This window comes from Dendrobates tinctorius, unplaced genomic scaffold (genome assembly GCF_039654945.1).
Source record: "Dendrobates tinctorius isolate UK_male_01 unplaced genomic scaffold, ASM3965494v1 ptg000098l, whole genome shotgun sequence".
Classification (NCBI taxonomy): domain Eukaryota; kingdom Metazoa; phylum Chordata; class Amphibia; order Anura; family Dendrobatidae; genus Dendrobates; species Dendrobates tinctorius.
The window spans coordinates 12,242,335-12,246,748 of record NW_027361766.1 but is presented as its reverse complement, the minus strand read 5'-3'; positions in this window follow the sequence as shown (position 1 = coordinate 12,246,748).

The window sequence follows — 4,414 nt, the reverse complement described above, 5'->3', positions numbered from 1 at the left end:
ATATGCAGAGTGAAGATGCTACAGATGCAAGAGAGGAGCGACTACAGGACCTGTGATGAGGTCACAGGAGGGGAGGAGTCAGGGGTGACACGATCAGGAGCCTCCGTGTGTGTATGCAGGACTCTGCTGTGCTGTGCACTGCTGGATGAGAGTAAGTTTCTGTGTGGGGTCAGGAGGGGTTTACAGGGTGGATGTAGCAGAGCTGTGTGTCTGTGTGTACAAGGTGTATGGAGCGGAGCCATGTTTACGAAGTGTATGGAGCGGAGCTGTGTGTGAATGAGGTGTACGGAGCAGAGCCACGTGTGTGCAAGGTGTACGGAGCTGAGCCGCGTGTGTACAGAGCTGAGCCTTGTGTGTACGAGGTGTACGGAGCGGAGCCGCGTGTGTATGAGGTGTGCGGAGTGGAGCCATGTGTGTACGAGGTGTATGGAGCGGAGCCATGTGTATATGAGGTGTATGGAGCGGAGCCGCATGTACGAGGTGCACAGAGCGGAGCCATGTGTGTATGAGGTGTACAGAGCAGGGCCGCGAGTATGAGGTGTATGGAGCGGAGCCGCGTGTGTACAAGGTGTACGGAGCGGAGCTGCGTGTGTACGTGGTATGCGGAGCGGAGCCGCGCGTGTACAACGTGTACGGAGTGGAGCCACGTGTGTACAGGGCGTGCGGAGCCGTGCGTGTATGAGGTGTACGGAGCAGAGCCGCGCGTGTACGAGGTGTACGAAGCGGGCTTTTCCCACGGACACAGGAGTACAAGGCGGAGCCCCGATGAGCATTTTAAAACTCGCACATGACATTCCACCGGAAGTGATGTGCTGGAAGCTGACCAGAAATGAGATAATTTCATGAGGAGATTGTGACGGAAATAGGAATGCTTCAGATCCATCACCATGTCCTCCGACAGCACAGACAGCAGGATCGCCTTGGAATCGGGGATGCCGGCCATGTGAGTGGATCATGATATGTCCTTCATCGGGAGGCTCAGGTGGGCACTACAATGGGAGCCGGGCTGCTATAGTATCTTTATAGAATCTTTCTTTCTCTTTGTTTCTTTCTTTCTCTGTTCTTTCTTTCTCTCTGTTCTGTCTTTCCCTCATTTTCTTTTTCTCTCTCTGTTCTTTCTTTCTCTCTCTAATCTTTCTTTTTTCTTTCTCTCTATGTTCTTTCTTTCCCCTCTTTCTTTCTTTTTCTTTTTTTTCCTCTCTTTCTTTCTCTCTGTTCTTTCTTTCTCTCTCTGTTCTTTCTTTCTTTCCTTCCCCTTTCTTTCTCTCTGTTCTTTCTTCTATCTCGTTCTTTCTTTCTCTCTCGCTCTCCTTTCTTTCTTTCTCTCGCTCTCTCTGTTTTCTTTTCTCTCTCTCTCTCTCTCTCTCTCTCTGTTTTCTCTCTTCCTTAGCACCAGTCAGTGTGCCCACAGTACCAGCAAATGTGCCCACAATGCCAGCCACTGTGCCCTCAGTACCAGTCAGTGTGATCAGCAGTGTTAAATTGGTGTGGTTGGGCGTGGACATGGGTGTGACTAGTTCCCTTCTTCAAAAGTTGGGAGGTATGATAGGGGCGGCTATGACCAGGGGGTCTGGTTGCCCAATGGATAGCAGTTCTGCCAGGAACTCTGTCACCGTGCGTACAAAAGGGGACAGAGCTTTGGGAGGAGTACTGCAACTAAAAGCAATAAATAGGACTGAGCTGAAATACTGGGCACAGCTGTGACTGTATGTTATATAGTCGTGTTAATCACCTCTCACTTCTTGTAACCTACAAGTGTACAAAGATATTATATAGTCACAGTGTGACCAGTGGGCCTGTGTACCTTCAAATGCCAGGGCTGAATTTTAGTCCCAGTCCGGCCATGAGGGAGAGTGTCTGAAAACACTGAATATGCAGGGATTAGAGCTTGCAGTCCCTTGCAAAATATATAGCTGCGGCAGTATTTTACACACAAGCACTTGTGGCCAGGGTGCTACATTGTGGAAGCCGGGACCGAGTCCCACCCTGGCACAGCACATGTGCTACTGACACCGAGGACTACTGACCCTACTTCTATCAGTGTTTCCTCCACCTCCTACACCAGTTCCTGCACCCCTGCTGCTCATCATCCATTTCAGATGTGCTATATCAGAACACATCGTCCACATCATTTGAAAGCAGAAAGTACTGCAGCACTGACTCAGCAAAGTGGCAACAGGCTCTGCTGAAGCTAATTTGCCTGGGAGACAAAAAGCACACCCACCGCGGCAGAGTTATTGAAAGGAATAACAGAACAGATAGATCTGTGGTTCTCGCCACTGAACCTCTAATAAGGCATGGTCATGTGTGATTATGACCATGACCTGGTGGTGGCAGTAAAGCTTGGCAAGCTCATACGTGTACTATGCTTGCCCCCTGTGCTCAGCTTGGTAGTTCAGCGGTTTCTTTTTCCAGAGCTTCTGGTCAAGGTACACCGCATCAACGCCCATTTACGCAAGTCAGCTTCAGCTGCCGCCGTTCTGGCAGTGTCGCAACAGTGCATGCAAGTGCCAGCTCACTGACTGGTGTGTGATGACACCATGCGCTGGAACTCCACACTGTCCATGCTGGCAAAGCTTTGTGAGCAGCAGAGGCTAGTTGTGGAATACCAGCTCCAACTCGCCCGTCAGTATTTTGGCCAGCCTCCACACATAACAACTGAAGAATGGACATGAATGTCTGACATTTGTGCTGTTCACCAAGACTTTGAGGTCTCCACAAAGATAGTGAGCGGCAATGATGCTAACATCAGTGCAGCGATTCTGCTTCTGTGCCTACTAAAAAAAATCGCTGTTGACAATGAAACATGAAGCTATACATGCGGACTAGGTGGATACCGAGGAAGAGATGAGAGGGAGATACTAACTAGCCCAGCCTCATCTCATGTACTCAGCATGGATTGGGTAGAAATGTGGGGTTGGAGGCTGAGGAAGATGAACAGGAATTGACTGATAGCGCAAAAGAAGCTAGTACCCACACAAGCTCCGTACCATCTCCTCAATGTAGATGGGCTGAGAAGGGGAATGAGGAGAAAGTGATAGAGGAGGAGATGTAGTCATCACGGTAGAGACAGGGAAGAGTTGGCTGTGTTGAGCATTGCACATATGGCAGATTTTATGTACCGCTGCCTTTCCTGTGACCCTCGCGTTACATTCATTTTGGCCAAAAATAGTACCGGTTGTTCACCCTGCTAAACCCAAGATACAAGGAGAACTTTGCATTTCTTCTTCCAGAGACTGAGAGGTCTTCTAAAATGGTCCTATAACAGAAGGCCATTGTGGAAAATATGTTGAAAAAATTCCCATCAGACAACGCTAGCAGCAGGGGGCAAGCTTCCTTGCCCAAATTATGAGGGAGACACACAGCAGAGGCAGGGGTACACTGTCAAAGGCCTGGGTCAATTTCATGACACCCTCCCAGATTCCATGCCCTGATGACCGGGTAATTTTAAAAAGCAGGTTAAAGCTTTTAAAGATGGTCACGCAATACCTGGCTAAAAAAACCAGTGTAATCCCTAATTCCTCTGTGACCTTCAGCTATTGGGTCTCAAACCTGGACATCTGGCATGTACTGTCCCTCTATTCTCCAGAGGTGTTGTGCTGCCTTGTCTTGCTGATAGCGTCTTGTCCGAGTGGGTGTTTAGTGCCGCGCGGGGGAGAATCATAACATGCAGGAGCTCTTGCTTGCCAGCATAATGTGCTGACACGCTAACTTTGATAACAATGAGCAAAGCCTGGATTAGACTTGACTTTCTCACACTACCAGATGACAGCAGCACAAAAAGTGCTTTTAATGTTCAATATTTGAATGAGACCTGCTAGTTGTTACTTTCTTTGGTCTATGGATGACTTGGATGACCCTCCTAATAATTTATTCCTGGTTTCACACTTTGTAGTAAGACTTTGATTGTAGAAGTATCACTACAGTTGGTGCCTTCAAGGGTGTATGGATGACCCTGCTTCTAATTATTGGTAGGCTTTGCATTGTGTGCAGAGCTTTTATGGGTGTAGGAATACCACAAATACACATTATTCACAATTTTAATTGAGGCAGGACAGTTGGTGTCTTCAAGGGTGTATGGATGACCCTGCTTCTGATTTTGGGCAGGATTTGCACTTAGTGCATAGCCTTTAAGAGTCTAGTAGTATCATTACATGACAATTTGAACAGAATGTGCATGAGGTCATTATTTATGTCTAATACCGAGTATGTCTGAGTCCCTACTGGTTTACTTAAATTATAAATTTTTGTAAAAATCCTTTTTAAATTTAGCCTTATATACAAGTCATTCTAAAAGAAAAATGTTTAACTTTTTTCCAGTAAACTCCAATTTGTTGTCTATTTTGAATGTTTTATTGTCAGTCCTTGAAGTGCAGTAAACGTGTTACAGTATTGTTCTCAGCAGCGATCGGGA